Raw genomic sequence first — 17,876 nt, forward strand, 5'->3', positions numbered from 1 at the left:
TTGAGACATCGCACGTTCCAGCGATTTGTCATATATATATATATATATATATATATATATATATATATATATATATATATATATATATATATATATATATATATATATATATATATATATATATATATATATATATTGCGGGGGGGGGGCTAATTTTCTGATAAACGACACATTTTTACCTTTATTTTGTACTTCAGTTACTTTACCTAACAGTTATCTTGTATTTTTTCAAACCAAGTGAGGTACATAATCATATTTCCTGCCAAGAGAACGAGAAACACAAATTGTTTCCAGGTTTTTAATTAGTACAAATGCTGTTCTGAAAAAAGACAAAATTAATTTTCTAATAAAACATATACAGTAGGTAGTATTCTGGCCCATTCTTTACAGATTCTCCTCGATCCTCATACACCTGACACCATCGAGATTACCAAACAATTCTTCTTCACCCAAGGGGTTAACTGCTGCCCTGCAATTTTTCAGTGGCTACTTTCCTCTTAGTAAGGGTAGAAGAGATTCTTTCGCTATGGTAAGCAACTCTCCTAGGAGAAAGATACTCCAAAACCAAACCATTGTTCTCTAGTCTTGGGTAGTGCCTTAGCCTCTGTACCATGGTCTTCCACTGTCGTGGTGTAGAGTTCTCTTGCTTAAGGATGCACTCTGGCACACTATTCTAATTTCTCTTCCACTAGTTTTGTTAAAGTTTATATTTGAAATATTTATTTCTATGTTGTTACTTTTCTTAAAATATTTTTTTTTCCTTGTTTCCTGGTTTCACTGGGCTATTTACCCTGTTGGGGCCCCTGCGCTTATAGCATCCTGCTTTTCCACCTGGGGTTGTAGCTTAGTAAGTAATAATAATAATAATAATAATAATAATAATAATAATAATAATAATCTAGAATAAAATTGTATGACCTACTACTCTGTTTGGTTTCTTTTCTCTCTTTTGTTTTTCAGATAATCCGTCTAGAAATAGAAGTCCGAAAAAGCTTGATCTCAGCTAAGCGTGTATCTAGATTGATGATTAGATGATTCATTCTTTCTTATTTTAGGTGTAACGTATTTTGAATTGGGTTTCACAATTATCTAGTTTTCATTCATTAACTTCTTATAAAAAGTGCTTCTCTTTTTATTCATTACTTGCTGATGTAGAAAATCCTAGATTTCTAGTTGAAGAATATTTCACTTTTACTATAAACCTTGATTGTACAGCTGATTTTTGTAAATGCCTTGTACAGTGTGTACCATAACCACTGAAAAATAGTCAGTGCACCCACATTCTAGTGTCTACTGTGATAATTCCTTTGCTTCCTCCTGTCTTCCCTCATTATGTCTAAATCTTTTTTCTTCGTAGTACCTTGCTGCTTAATGGTCTTCCCGGTCCTAGCGTCAAGTTTTGAGGTCACGATTCCATTAACTCAAGGTTACAAATGACCATTTCTCAAAACAATTTCAGTAATTATACTTGAATAGACAAAAGAAACAGCAAGACGTGATTATATCATATTTGCAATTAAACTGTGAATGAATATTGTATATTATTCTTATTATTATTTCTAGCCCAGCTACAACCCTAGTTGGAAAAGCAAGATGCTATAAGCCCAAGGGCTCCAACAGGGGAAAATAGCCCGTTAAGGAAAGGAAATAATGAAATAAATAAATGATGAAAATAAATTAACAGTATATCATTCTAAAAACAGTAACATTGTCAAAACAGATATGTCCTATATAAACTATTAACAATGTCAAAAACAGATATGTCATATATAAACAATAAAAAGACTTATGTCAGCCTGGTAAACATAAAAAATATTTTGCTCCTACACTGAACTTTTGAAGTTCTACTGATTCAACTACCCGATTAGGAAGATCATTCCATAACTTGGTAACAGCTGGAATAAAACTTCTAGAATGCTGTGTAGTATTTAGCCTCATGATGGAGAAGGCTTGGCTATGAGAATCAACTGCCTGCCTAGTATTACGAACGGGATGGAATCGTCCAGGGAGATCTGAATGTAAAGGATGGTCAGAGTTATGACAAATCTTATGCAACATGCATGATGAACTAATTGAACGACGGTGCCAAAGATTAATATCTAGATCAGGACTAAGAAATTTAATAGACCGTAAGTTTTGGTCCAACAAATTAAGACGAGAATCAGCAGCTGAACACTAGACAGGAGAACAATACTCAAAACAAGGTAGAATGAGAGAATTAAAAGAGTACTTCAGAATAGATTGATCACCGAAAATCTTGTAAGACTTTCTCAATAAGCCAATTTTTCGTGCAATTGAAGAAGACACAGACCTAATATGTTTCTCAAAAGTAAATTTGCTGTCCAGAATCACACCTAAAATCTTAACAGAGTCATACAAATTTAAAGAAACATTATCAATACTGAGACCGGGATGTTGAGGAGCCAACGTCCTTAACCTACTTACAATCATAGTTTGAGTTTTGTTAGGATTCAACTTCATACACCATAATTTGCACCATGCACTAATTCTAGCTAAATCTCTATCAAGGGATTCACCAACCCCAGATCTACATTCAGGGGATGGAATTGATGCAAAGAGAGTAGCATCATCTGCATATGCAACAAGCTTTTTTTCACGGCCAAATCACATGTCTTGTGTATATAGTATGAAAAGTAATGGGCCAAGAACGCTACTCTGAGGAACAACGGATATCACATTCTTATGCTCACTGTGGTGCCCATCAACCACAACTCTTTGAGATCTATTACTTAAAAAATCAATAATAATGCTAAGAAACGACCCACCCACTAACAACTGTATCAGTTTGAAAACAAGGGTCTCATGATTAACAGTGTCAAAGGCAGCACTGAAATCAAGGCCAATCATACGAACTTCCTGACCCCAATTAAGGGATTTTTGTACAGTATTGGAGATTAAAAGAAGGGCATCACATGCTCCAAGGCCTTCACGAAAACCTTCAGCAAACCTATTAAGACGTTTTGCCAGAAGACATTTAAAAACTTTAGATAATATGGGAGTTATGGAAATTGGGCGGTAATCAGTGGGACTTGAGCTACCACAAACACATTTACATAGAGGAGTAACATTACCAATTCTCCAACAAGTGCTAAAAGCTCCTCTTCTTGCTTACTTGCACAAAATAACAGATAACTTTGAAGCTAAGAAATCTTGTCTTTATAAAAACAAAGGAAAAATACCATTTGGGTCTACACCTCCATAAGCATCAAGGTACATCAACAGAGCTTTAATCTCACGAGATCGAAAAGCTAAACTAGTTTGTTAAGCCTCAGGAAAACAGGAATGAGGAAGTTCAAGTTTTTCATTACTCTGTTTACTGTCAAAAACATTAGCCAAAAGTGTTGCCTTTTCCTTTGGACAGTGAGTGACTGAGCCATCTGGGAACCCTTTAACGACCAGAGAGCCCAAATGGGATCTTTAACCCTGGATAGGTACGGTGGGTCGTTTGCGACCCCGAGCGTCAAAAAAAAACAGGTTTTTCTCACGTGACTCACCCCTGTGACTGAATTTGTGGGTGATCGACCTGCAGGAGGTGTCTCCCCTACACGCTCTAGTAGTGTCCAGATGTGCATTGCTGTAGCTGTACTCCTTCCCCGATTTCTGAGACGCATCGGGGTCGTTCGCGTCCGAGTTTACCCTTCTGAGGTAGTTTGCATAATTATCAAAGTTATTACGTATTATGAAATTGTCGTATAATGGTGCAACTTGTATAGGTTATCAGTTGTGGAAAGTCTTGGTGGATTGTTTGGCTACCATGTGCATGTTTTTTTTTTTAGTTAAAATGTCGTTCATCACCACGAGGACCATTTTACCGCGAGTGCCCCTTTTTAATTTTTTTTCATTTTTTTGCCAAGTCATTTTTCCGTAAGATATTGCCAAATAGTGTCGTAAAACTTTTGCTTGTTTAGTGTTGGAAAGTGTGTCTAGATGATCTGGCTACCCATGCATGACTTTGTTTTGGTCAGATACGACGTAGTTATTGGTATATTGGGTATTTAACTGCGGTTACCAATTTCTGTTTTTTTTCAATATTTGTAAAAATTACTACGTAGTAAGGAATTGCCGTATATTATTCATTTTTTTTTCATGTTTATGTGTTAGAAAGTGTGCCTTGATGGTTGGGCTAACACGTGCATGTCTTTTTTTTTATCTGAGATGTCGTATATTAGAATGTCGGGCATTTTACCGCGAGTGTTCCTTTTTAATTTTTTTTAATTTTTTTGCCAAGTCATATTTCCGTAAGATATTGCGAAATAGTGTCGTAAAACTTTTGCTTTTTTAGTGTTGGAAAGTGTGTCTAGATGATCTGGCTACCCATGCGTGATTTTGTTTTTGTCAGATACGACGTAGTTATTGGTATATTGGGTATTTAACTGCGGTTGCCAATTTCTGTTTTTTTTTCAATATTTGTAAAAATTACTACGTAGTAAGGAATTGCCGTATATTATTGATTTTTTTTTCATGTTTATGTGTTAGAAAGTGTACCTTGATGGTTGGGCTAACACGTGCATGTCTTTTTTTTTATCTGAGATGCCGTATATTAGAATGTTGGGCATTTTTCCGCGAGTGCCCCTTTTTATTTGTTTTGCATTTTTTTGCTTAGTCATGTTACCGTAAGGAATTGGCAAGTAGTGTCGCAAAACTTATATTTTTATAGTGTTGGAAAGTGTTTCTAGATGATCTGGCTACCCATGCCTATTTTTTTTTTAGCCAGATATGGCGTATATATAAGTATGTGTTCGATTTTCCTGTGATTGCCATTTTTTCGTTTTTTCCCATTTCTTTCAAAATTACTACGTACTAAGGAACTATCACAGAGTAATATTTCATTTATATGTTTATTTGTCGGAAAATATGCCTTGATGGTTTGCCTAGCACGTGGCTGAAATTTTTTTTTTCTGAAATGCCGTATATTAGAATGGCCATTTTTCCACGAGTGCCCCTTTTTATTTGTTTTGCATTTTTTTGCTTAGTCATGTTACCGTAAGGAATTGGCAAGTAGTGTCGCAAAACTTATATTTTTATAGTGTTTGAAAGTGTTTCTAGATGATCTGGCTACCCATGCCTATCTTTTTTTTAGCCAGATATGGCGTATATATAGGTATGTGTTCGATTTTCCGGTGATTGCCATTTTTTCGTTTTTTCCCAATTCTTTCAAAATTACTACGTACTAAGGAACTATCACAGAGTAATGATTCCTCTAGATGTTTATTTGTCGGAAAATTTTGTTTACTTTTTTTTTGATTGAATATCATCAAATTTTTTTAGCTAAAATATTGTTTTACATTTTTTTTTTTCGATTTTATTTCCCTTCAAAAAATTTTTTTTGGGTCAGAATTTTAATTTTATAGTCGTAAAAATAATCGACAATTATCCAGCAACCCACCATACAATTTTTATGCATATCCAATAATAATTAGATTAGTAAATAACACCTTGAAATTGACATACCCTTCCTACATTTCAAGTGGCAGATTAGGGAGTCTGAGTCAGTGTGGTTGGCGGCCATTTTGTGGACATATCCGAAGCGTAAGCTGCCCTATCTATATATATTCTTGTTCCCTATAGAATTTGTGATATTTTGGTATATTTTTACCTGCATAAATATCATATTATATATTAAATATATGTATTTTTCTACGAAATTTCCAAGTACTCAAAAAATTACCTTTAGATATGGCCCCTGATATAAATGTAATTTACAAAATAATGAAGATTTTTTTACATATTTCTATTTTAGGATAACATATGTTTATTCCCTAAAAAAATTAGCCACTTCCTATTTCATTTGGGTACCCAAAAAAATTCATGAAATTTGGACAATTTTTTTTGGCCAAAAAAAGTTACCCATTTTTTCTCATTTCAGACCTTCACCTCCATGGGTCTGACTTCATCCAAAATACATCAAGATGTGTCCTAAACATTCAAGAATCAATTCCTAAAAGGATTTGTGTATATATGTATAAACTTTTTTTTATGAATTTTTATGTCAGGTCTTTTTTTTTTCTACTTAATTTTTTAAAATATTTATAATAAATAGTTTTTCTGCAGATGAGTAGTATTTATCTTTACAGTTGTTTTAAGCATTCATTGAAGTTTTTTTTGGCAAAAGAAAAAAGGAGGTTACTGCAAAAACTGATTTTTCAAGAATTTTTTTTGGCGTCGGGGTCGTTCGCGTCCGAGTATACCCTTAAAGGGGTGTCCGAGGACCGTACCTATCCAGGGTTAAAACAGCTACTTTTGGGTAGTCGTGGTGAACAAGTTTAAGCTTGTCTGAAATTGACGCTTTGGCAACTCATAGCTACACTCCTCTGCTCTTTGAATCAGCCAATCAGAAGCCACCTGTCCTTCTCGCCAAGTCTCTAGCTCCTTCCAAAGACACCTCACTTGTGCTCAAGTCGGAAAAGTGACAAGACACGTCACAGTAACGTCCACATATCCGCCCCCCTGACCTCCGTAATCATGGCAAGTACACAGTGACTGTAGGATAGTGAAGCCTATTGATATGCTTACCTTTGGATGTGGGTTTCAAGGGCTGTAGTGTTACTGACGTGTCGTAGTGACTATCGGAAAAAGTATAGATCCCATATGGGCTACCTCGGCCAAGTTTAGGCGGACCACGCTCATCCCATATGGGATCTATTGGACCTTAACGGTTCTACTGGGCACTACTTTACAACGCACATCATTTTTGCAATTTTTTTCTAGTGATTATCTTAGACATTTGTGAATAGTTTTAACAATATTTATAGAAATAATAGTGATTATTTAGAGATGTTAGGCTCATGTGCATACAAATTATTACCTTACAAGGTATTGAATGATACGTTCTTGTTAGGCAAAGTTACATTTTTTTTTTATTACATGATTTTAATTTTTTTTTTTCAGTTTCCTGGCCATATCTTTTATGGGCATCGCAACGCTGCATTAGAGATTCAGGATCATATACCATGGGTTGCCCCTAATGACGCTGAAGGAAGTGATGTCAACGTGAGCCCTTTGGACGTCGACAATGATGACGACGACCCTACGTACGTTCCTGACGAAGGCCTTACTCAGGAGGATGCCTTTGACCCTCCCAACACTAGAGGTTAGTATGAGACATCCTTAGAGAGAGAGAGAGAGAGAGAGAGAGAGAGAGAGAGAGAGAGAGAGAGAGAGAGAGAGAGAGAGAGAGAGATATTTGTTTAATTTTTTTTTAAAGTCTCGTTGTTACAATGGTTGCTCTTTAAATTTATTTTCATTTTGTTGCTCTTTAAATTTTTGTAAACAATGAATATTTTTAAAACTTATTTGTGTACTTGCACACTCACTGACATACATATGCACACACATGCATACTCACTGACATACAGATGCACACATATGCATACTCACTGACATGCACACACATGCGTGCACACACACCAGCACACATGATTCATTTACTGTTTCATTAATGTTACTTTATTCTTGTTTCAGCTCGCAGGGTCAATGTTGTTATCCCTCAGGAGATGCCTGTGGAAGAGGAAGTTGAAGTTGAAGGTGAGGTTAACCCTAAGAGGCCTCGTGTTGTTGAATGGAAGAAGAACAACATTCACATCCAGCCCCTGCCGGACTTCATTCATCCACAGCCAGACTTCTTGAGGGAACCTTACGAGGACTTCCGACTGGATATCTCAAATTGGCTGAGAAGTTTCAAGACATCAAACTACAAGATTACTAGGAATTCTCTTGGCACCAGGGATGTCGCTTTGCCCAAAAGGGGCCAAAGGGCAGTTGTGCCAAGTGTAGAGTCACGCTAGGATGCCCCTACCCTACACATGCCAAAGCATGTCACCATGAGGCAGACCTGCAAGTTCTGTTCTACTGCAGTCCACATCCACAGGTCTCGATGGATGTGTGAGGAGTGCAAGGTGGCCCTTTGCCTTACTGAAAGTTGGAATTGTTTTGCTTTGTTCCATAAGATTTCTAAGTATTTTTTTGCTCTTATTCACTAGATTTTTTCGATTATGAGTAAGGTTTAATATATTTTTTGCATTTTCATAGTATTTTTGTATTTTATAGTATTTTTGTATTTATTGTATATTGTATTTTCTTGTATTTACAACGTATTTTTTGTTTAATAATATTGTTAAACCATATATGTGTTTCTGTTATACATTGGAACTATAAAAAAACTGTTTAATCATTAATAATCATATGATTTGTGGGCGAATCAACATTAGTAGAAACTTCAAAATCTGTGCCATTAAGGTTCAATAGATCCCATATGGGATGAGCGTGGTCTGCCTAAACTCGCCCAAGGCCCCCAAATGGGATACTTCATTGCATGCAATTATTTCACTAATTTGGAAAAATCTTTAAAAGTACGCAAGAGTAAAAAGGTCTTGTATTTACTAATACTACAACATACTAAAAGAAATTTTTAAAGATTCCCATAAAACCTAGTGTGGACTTTAAAGGGTTAAGTAAGAGAGGAACGGTTGCATCTACACAAAAGAGTGCATATTTAAGGGTAGACCACTATTTATGTTCCTGAGTTGTACCAGAAAGAGTTTCATCTATGGTTAAATTGTACTCCTTTCCAGTTGAGGCATAAACTCTCTGAGCAAAAGCTCGAAGCTGAGTATAGTTGTTCCAGGTCAAATCTGATCTAATACCCTTCCAAAGGTGATAGGCCTCCTGCTTCTCCAAATAAGCACATCTACATTTATCATTGAACCACGGTTTGTCCTTCACTCTGTACCTTAGCACACGAGAAGGGATACGCCTATCAATTATGTTGACTAGATTCTCATTCAAAGGGACAACAGGATCTACACTACTATATAATTGTTACCAATTCAAGCACAAGAGATCATGCAAAATCCCATTCCAGTCTGCTTGAGATTACATATAGATTTTACAAGAGTATGATATATCAGGGACAGGCTGCTCAGTCTTCACTACTAATGAAATCAAGGCATGATCAGATGTCCCGACTGGAGAACCAACCTTACTAGTTATAACGCCAGGGGAGTCAGTGTATACGAGGTCCAAGCAATTACCAGACCTGTGAGTAGCTTCATTTAAGATTTTCTCACAGCCTGATTCAGAGGCAAAGTCTAAAGGTCTTAAGCCATGGCGATCGGTAGGAGAGATGGAACTTAACCACTCCCTATGGTGAGCATTAAAATAACCAGCAAAGACAAAATAAGTCTTTCTATCGTCTTCTTGTATCTTAGCCATAATGGTACGAAGACAATTGAAGATAGAATCATCCATGTCTGGATTCCAGTAGATTGAACACAAATGAAAGTTTTTATGCCTGCCACAAACTTTTATTACCTGAATCTCATGACATCCACATTGATAGTAGGACTTATGAGAAGCAAGGTACTCGGTCCTAATATACACCGCCATTCCCCTGGCCCTAGGGATGGCATCACGTTTCAACATTAAAGGCATCTTAAAACCAGTTATAAGGAGCTCAGATGAGTGCCTCATATTAGAAACCAAAGTTTCTGAGCACAAAAGAATATCATACTGTTTGGACGCAGCTGTAAGGTCTTGGATATTTGCATGAAGACCACGAATATTGCAATACAGAAGACAACATTGACGAAATCTAGGACGTACTGGTCCCGGATTCTGCTCAATGTCTCTAGACAGCATAAGAATTGATAAAAATAAAAAAGAGACATCATACTTGAAAACTAGATTAACAAGAATTATAACAAAAACAATATGTACAGAATTATAAATAAAGTGAATGATGATAACCATAGACTATAGTAAGAAGTCAGAAAAACTGGTCAACATGGAGGAGCCGATACACCATGCAAGGCTAAATACCCTCCAGGATAGCCACTTCAACTAAAGGGAGGACAGTAAGGATGGTTTTGAGAAGAAAAAGAATCATATAAAGGAAAATACAATCTCTTGATAAACCACCAGGTATCCTTGGCCCTTCTATTAAGCCTGCCCAACACACCATTTCAAAAGAAACATGAGGAAGAAAGAAAATAATAATAAGATAGAATAGTGTGCCCAAGTGTACCCTAAAGCAAGAGAACTCTAACCCAAAACAGTGGAAGACCATGGTACAGAGGCTAAGGCACTACCCAAGACTAGAGAACAATGGTTTAATTTTGGAGTGTACTTCTCTTAGAAGAGTTGCTTACCATAGCTAAAGAGTCTCTTCTACTCTTACCAAGAGGAAAGTACACTGAATAAATTGCAGTACAGTAATTAACCCCTTGGGTGAAGAAGTGTTAAGTATCTCATTGTTGTCAGGTGTATGAGGAATCACGAGAATATGTAAAGAATAGGCCAGATTATATTTCAGTTTAAATCACAGGAATTATTAAAAGCGAGAGTATAATGATCTTTTTTTACCGTTTATGTATGGAAAAGAGAGAGGAAGAGTTGGTGAGATATAGATTAGGTTACTTTCTTTTGGTTACATTGTAACAATAAATAAATTTTTGGCCTCAAGCCATGACGTCCTGATGGAAGGTTCCTTTAGTAGCTTCCCAAGGGTATTTATGACTACAGTGATATTCCCAGAGAATCAAACCAAAGGTTTCACAAAATTCTAACTTCTGGCGTGAGTACCCTTAAGATTACTCTCAAGGGTATCGCATATAATCAGGGGACGTATTCTTGACACGCCACATGGCAATCTGCACCCCGAATAGTCTATACGCTTCGAGGGGGATGCGTGGCAGAATTAGAAGGGTAGCCGCAATAGAGGTTACCCTGGTTCCCCTACTACTATCGTATCACAACCGCGCCAACTCCCTCTGGCGGTCATTCCTTTAATTGTAGTGCCTCGCTACAGTGGTATTCCCTGTTGATCTGACGTTTTCGATCGATTTCTAGGAATCATTATGCTTTCTACGGCTTCTTTCTCCATCCAGAAAGTTGAGTATTTATTCTTTACAATATGTATTTTAGTTCCAGCCTCACAAAGAAATTAGTGTAATTATTGTGTTTGGATCTACGCCGGTCACCGGTGTCGCCATAGGAGCCGTCGTTCATTGGGCATGTGTTATTTAGTTAGCAGAACGACATTTCCGGTTTAAATAGCATTAATTGTTATTATGGAAGCTATTTAGGCATTTTATATTGTAAAGATATTTATATGCATAATTTTGCCTTTTTCTTTGTCTATCGTATATGTCAGAGTTTTGGTGATTTTAGGTAACCGAGATCTCGCTTTGTCTAGGTAACCCAACCTAGACAACAAATACTTTCGACATTTCCACGGTTACCCTTGTGTATCGGTTATCATTCATTGAAAATTGATATCTCCTGAAATTATATTAGCCGTTACTAGTCTCAAATAGAGATTTATGGGCAATCTCTCTTTCCTTTGAGAGTAGCCTTAGGCTACAACTCTCTGCGTCGGCTTGAATTTGAAATTCAGGTATGACTAGCCTAGAGTTTTTCTGTCTCATCCCTTAACAGCAGACGGCAAGTTTTGGGTATTCGATCAGAACCTCAGAGTATTTAGTCTTTTGTCGGCAGTCGCTTGGCGGGGTGATTGCATTCCCCTGCCGGCTGAACTGCCGGCATAGGAGGCTAGCCCTCCTTAGATAACACCTGAAATGGTTGCATGATGCTGCCACCTTCTCCCTGTGGTCCAGTCGACTAGTCCTATGCTCGCAGACCCTAGGCTGTTGAGTAGTATACTCCTGTGGCCTAGGATGGCGCCGGCATTGGAACTCTGTTTCTCCCTTGTTGAGAGGAACGGCATGGACTGCCGTCCCCTTAACTGAATTAGCACCTACTAAGCTGGATAATAGAAGATTCACCTGCCGCTTTGGGTTGTGCCGGTACTGAAAGAGAGTTATCTTCAAGGTGTGTAGGTCCGGCAACATTGCCGGCCCCTCCCATACCTCATATAGGACAACCCCCCTCCCCTGTTCTTTTACGATGGCCGAGCCATTGTCTTTCCTGAGCCGGCGTCCTGCAATCTTACCATTGCCGTTGGGTTGCCGGAGCCGGCCAGACCCCCTCTCCTCAGGTGACGGCTGTCAGCGACTTACGGCTCTCGGCGGCCATGATGGCTGTGGGTGGAGGTCCCTTTTGTCACCAGGGTTCTCCAGTTCTCCCTTGAACTGCTGGCCACAACTTCTGTTGTCGGCGTGTTGCTCTAGCCGGCAGTAGACCGGCACAGATAGGTATTGACTCAGTCGGTAGCATGCCGACTGTACTAGTGCTGCCGGAGGCTGGCCTACAGTGGTAAGCCGGCAATAGTACTGTGGCTAGATGGAAGCCTGAATGTTACATTCTCCCCTTCCATTTGAACCTTCTTTTCGGAGAAAGGCAGTAAAATTAGACTTTTACATCCTTTATTACTGTATACATACACAGTAATAGATAGCCTTCACTCCATGCTTTCTCTCTCACTCTCTTAACTAGCATGCTAGATGCTCCGGCAAGAGCTAGCTAATCCGGCAACATGCCGGCTGAACTACAGTGTATGTCTATACAGGTAGTCAGTATATTTGCAGTATAGTATATACGGCAGATGGAAAACTAACGTATATATTATACTAATAGTTATTTCCAATATATCTTGGGTATCCCTGTCGAGGTATTTGCTGAACCCAATCCTATATTGATAAAATAATATTTTGTCTATACTCTGATTTGAAATCAGTTCCCATTTACCCTACACTATTAAATTTCGTTAAGGGCTGGTGGTGTGACACCTCTAACCCTTAAAGGGGAGAGCCCTTATCCCTGAGTTTCCCTGATCAGGAAACTCCCTGATTTAATATTGTAAGGGAGGTCACAGCCAATAGATTGGTTGGGATACACAAATATATGTCTCTTATCTTTTCTAATCAACATATCTTGGGTACCCTTGTGCGAGCTTCTGCTGGTACCGCTCCTATATCGAAAGAATGGCATTCCTTCGATACTTTGATTGTGAAATTAGTCCTCCTTACCTCACAGTGTTAAGTATAAGGGGGGACAGTGCTTTGTACACTTCCTTACACCTAGGTGTTCAACCCCCTTTTTACCGGGAATTCCCCAGTTGGAGGAATTTCCTTATCTCAATACTGATTGGAGGTAACAGCATTGGCTCGCAGGGGATACACGGGTATGTGTCTCCCACTATCTCTTTATAGCTTTCTGTCCTAAGCTATTTTTGTCAAAAGATGACTTTTGCAAATTGTTTATCAGTGTGATAATCAATTGAATACTCATTTCTGTTCTCCTTCCCTTACAGGAGGGACACCAGATGATGCATCACAGTCTTTTGCAGTTATAAGAGTGAGTATTTTCATGGACATAATACATGCAGGTTCATGCCCCCAGCAATATTATTTCCAAATCCCTAACCCCGTCTGGGACCCTCTGACCTGTAAGTAGGCCAGACCTTACTGTTGAAGGTCTCGAAAAACCCAAGTTAATAGAATCTGGTATTCAGGTCTTAACATTTACACATTTGGGTGTGAGATTTCTAAAATCTCTCCAAAACCATACCTACCCATTTTACAGCTTCTGAAAGGAAATCCTGTCCCCTATCCCTCCTTTCTCCACTCCAGTTCGAGGAGAGGAGGTGAGGATGGGGGTACCCACCCCCCTCGCTGCCAGTGCATACACGATGGCAGTCTCAAGCTGTCGAATTTGGTTGGTTTGGTTTCAGAAGTTATCACAAAAATGCGGTTCAGTTGCGAACCAGCAAAAATACGGAAACTCTACGGGAATTGGACCTCAGATTTCACTTATTCCTTGCGATAATTGGCAATTTAGTGTCCCTTTTAAAGGTTTTAAGGTCTTCAAGCTCCCCCAAACTCGCCAACCTTACCTCACAGGGATGGTAAGATTGCAGACACTAACAGCACTAATGAATCTGAGCAAGACTCGCACCCCCGACTGGCAAACACCAGGCAGAGACATTACAAGCAGGCCACACCTTGTAGTGATAACAACGATGGCAGTCATTGATTCACTGTCACATCTGACTGCGCCGCCGCCGAGAGCCGGCAGTGTGTACCCTTCGTCACCATCCAGTCAATAGCTGAGTTGTATGCCTTCAATCGGCAGCCCGCCGATAACCGGCGGACTACCGACATCCTGAAGGATCGCCAATGGTACAGAGGGCTGCTGACTATGTGTATAGTTTTCACCACTACCCAGTCACATCAAATACTGGCTAGGATTGTGTGACTTCTGTCAGCGACCTGCTGACAGCCGACAAGTCACTGACATGCCGTAAAACTGCTAGCCATATCTGTACTGAAGTACTGTGACAGTTAACTTACCCCCAAGTATTAGTCTTGACGGTAATATGCCAGTTGTATAGGTATATACAATACCCTGTACATCTGTAGTATAGGACCATATCACAGACAGAATTCTTTGGTACAAAAACATACAATAAAATGGTTTTCCAGTACGCTGTGCTTCTAAGCACAATCTCTTGCTGAGACCTACCTGATTTGGAGGATACACACCCCCCCCTTTTTTCTTACAATGACTCTTCATCAGCCTCTTTGATTCTCATTATTAATTCCCTGGATGTAGGCACTGCTTACACTACTCTATCCTTATGGGCCAGAATCTTCCATTGGGCCCTTCTTAAAAGGGGATGCGCCTAGAATCAATAATTAGGAAGGCCGCAGCAGTTGGCTGGAAGGATTCAAACGTAAGTGTCTCTCCTATTCTTTTCCAGCGTTCTTATACTAAGCTTTATACAATAGAAAGGAATCTTCTATTACAGTGAAACACTGAGAAGCTGATATAGGCAAACGGTCAGGTATGACCTAAAAGGAGGACGGGAAGGTTTCTTAGTTCTCCTTGGGATGTTAAACAGCATCCCACAGTTACAATGACCGTTTTTCCACAGACGGTCAGATATGTACACCTTCTGATCATGCGAAGCAAACAGACACTTCTGGAAGGAGGGAAGTTCCTCCTGGATTGCTGGACCTTCGATCCTTGGGTCCAAGGCTTAACCAATATAAGACTAGAATGGAAATGAACATACCTACACCATCCTTTCCTCAACTCTTCCTACATTCCAAATCCCCTGGAAGGGTTTAGCTTAGAGCTCTAGAGCATACTAGTGGTAAGGAAAGTAGAGTCTATCGATTTCCGAGGAAGGCTGTTTAATGTTCACGTGAAGGACTCAAGAAAACTCTGAGTCATTCTGGACTTGGCGCCACTCAACAAGTTCCAATAAAACAGCAAGTTCAGAATGTTAATCCTTCTGAACATAAGGACCTTATTTAGTAAGGGGTGCTGACAGTCTGGCCAGACCTGAAAGATGTCTATCGGCAACTTCCAGTCAGTCACCCCCTCCCCTCCTACCTAGGATCCAAGTTACAGAACATAACATATATCCTAAACAAGATTCTCGTCTGACTAGATTCAGTCCTAGGATCTTCACGGAATTAGCAGACACAGTCAAGCGAAACCAAGACTAGAAAGAGTTCAGGCAACAATGGCCCTGGATGACAGGCTGGGGTGGGCAGCACCCGAAACGACTGTCTATGAGCATCCATGGAGATGATCCGGCCCCAGAACATCGGGGGTGCAAAATAACTTCAAGAAGTCTCGATTCTCTCCAGCTCAGGGGCTTCAATGTTTTTAAAAAATCAATGAAACCTGTGGTCACACTAACGCTCCTTTCCCTTGGGGATGTAAAAGGAGATCGCAAGGTCTGTCAAGAGACTATTGTAATCAGTCAGGATTCAATGACGCTGTACCAACCGTGTGTCACATGATCGTACATAGTTCATTTCGTGCTTGTATCTTCGCTCTCCCCTCGCACTAAAAAGAACCTGAAAAATCATGTCTGCTTGTTTCCTCTGTAACATTGTCGATTTCTCAACATGAAAATTCTTGTTGCTTTGAGATTTTATATATAAAGGAGTGTTCTACAATAAACAAACTCAGTTTCTTTCACACAGCCTTTGAGTTCACAACCTTCTCTCGGCTCGTTACATCCTTGACCCCCGAAGTCGACTCGCTCCCAGCGCTTCCAACCCCCCCCCCCCTCGCCCCTCCATCGTTGGTACTATGGCAGACTCTACAGAAGTTGGCGCTGCGGCTGCCCTATTGAAACTTTCACCGTTAGCCAGCAGAGAGGCGTTTGCGTGGTTTCAACGCGCAGAAGTCCAGTTTCGCATCAAGGACGTGACTTGCTCAACCACCAAAGCAGATTATGTTTTCGCGGCGATACCCGAGGACACCTTCCCAGAAATATCTGACTGGCTTTGTGAACAAGGAGACACCCCAGTAGCGGATGTCGTCCTCAAAACATACCTTCTGCAGCACTACTCACCGTCGCCAGCCGCCCGTGTAGCAAAGCTTTTTCAGCTCTCGCAACAACCGTTGGGGGACCAAAGGGCTTCACTTGCCCTCAGGGAAGTGACCAGTATCGCTCGCCTTCAACCTGCCACAGACGGCTCTCCTCGTGAGGTGAACCTACTTCGTGCCCTTTGGATACGCTTTTTAACCGGACCTATACACGCTGCCATACCCGATGTCGATAGTTTACCCATAAAGGACTTGATGACCAAAGCCGACGCCCTTATGGACAGCCACTTCAAGACCTCCACCCCGGACAAAGGGGATGGCTATTCAACGTCAACTGAAGCTGACATGAATGCCGTAGGACATACACGCCTACACCGTGACATGCCGAAGCAGCGACAAAGACGCCCACCACCCACCAATCGCTCGCGCCCCAACAAACGACTTCTACAGCCAATTACCTCCCATCCACCGCAGTTTTGCTACTACCACTTCACATTCGGGGCAACTGCGAAGAAATGTGACGAGGATTGTCAGTGGCCAAAAAACGTGTAAGTAGGCCATCGCTCGTGGCGGTGGCCTTCCGTGTTTCTAATCTTTTCTTTTTACATGATGCAGGAACGGGCGTGCTATTTTTGGTAGACACGGGTGCTTGTCGTTCTCTTTTTCCAAGGAAACTCTTCAAGACACGACGTAGTCTGTCTTCATCTGCCGACGTCCGCTTGGTAGCTGCCAACGGATCTGCAATACCCACCTACGGTTACGTGAACCTCACACAATCGTTCGGAAACGGTAAATTCCATTGGAAGTTTCTCGTTGCTGACGTCACATTGCCAATCCTCGGTGCGGATTTCCTCTCTTATTTCCACCTTCTGGTCGATGGTGCCCACCGACGATTGGTCAACGCAGACTCGTACATGTCGACACCTCTTCAACCCGCCCCCTCTAACCTCGCTCTCCACATTAGCGCACCCACAGATGCCTACGCCCACCTCCTCACGTCGTACCCGGAAGTTTTCCGTCCAGAACTTCGCCACACGCCCACGGTTCCTGCCAAGCACGGTATTTATCACCATATCAAGACGACGGGACCCCTAGTTTTCGTAAAATTCAGACTTCTGGCACCGGAACGATTGGCAGCTACCAAACAGACGTTCGCCGAAATGGAGAAAATGGGCCTTTGCCAAAAGGACTCCAGCCCATGGTCGTCACCCTTACACATCATTCTGAAGAAAGACGGCTCCCTCTGTCCGTGTGTGGATTACAGACACCTGAACATGCTAACAGAACCTGATCACCACCCCCTCCCAAACATTGCCGATGTGACCTGCCTGCACAAAGCAAAGGTTTTCTCTACATTCGACCTCCTGAAGGGGTATTATCAAGTGCCTATGAACCCAGAAGACATCCCCAAGACTGCCATCACCACTCCGTTTGGTACATAAACCTTCAATTACTCGTATTTTGGCCTTCGTAATGCTGGGGCCACGTTTCAACGTCTCATGGATGGCATCTTAGGGGACCTCCCTTTCTGTGTATATTATGTGGACAGCATACTTGTGTTCTCCTCCTCAAAAGAGGAACACCTCCGTCACCTGCGCATCCTGCTCGAC

Source organism: Palaemon carinicauda, chromosome 15 (assembly GCF_036898095.1).
Source record: "Palaemon carinicauda isolate YSFRI2023 chromosome 15, ASM3689809v2, whole genome shotgun sequence".
NCBI classification, from domain to species: Eukaryota; Metazoa; Arthropoda; class Malacostraca; order Decapoda; family Palaemonidae; genus Palaemon; species Palaemon carinicauda.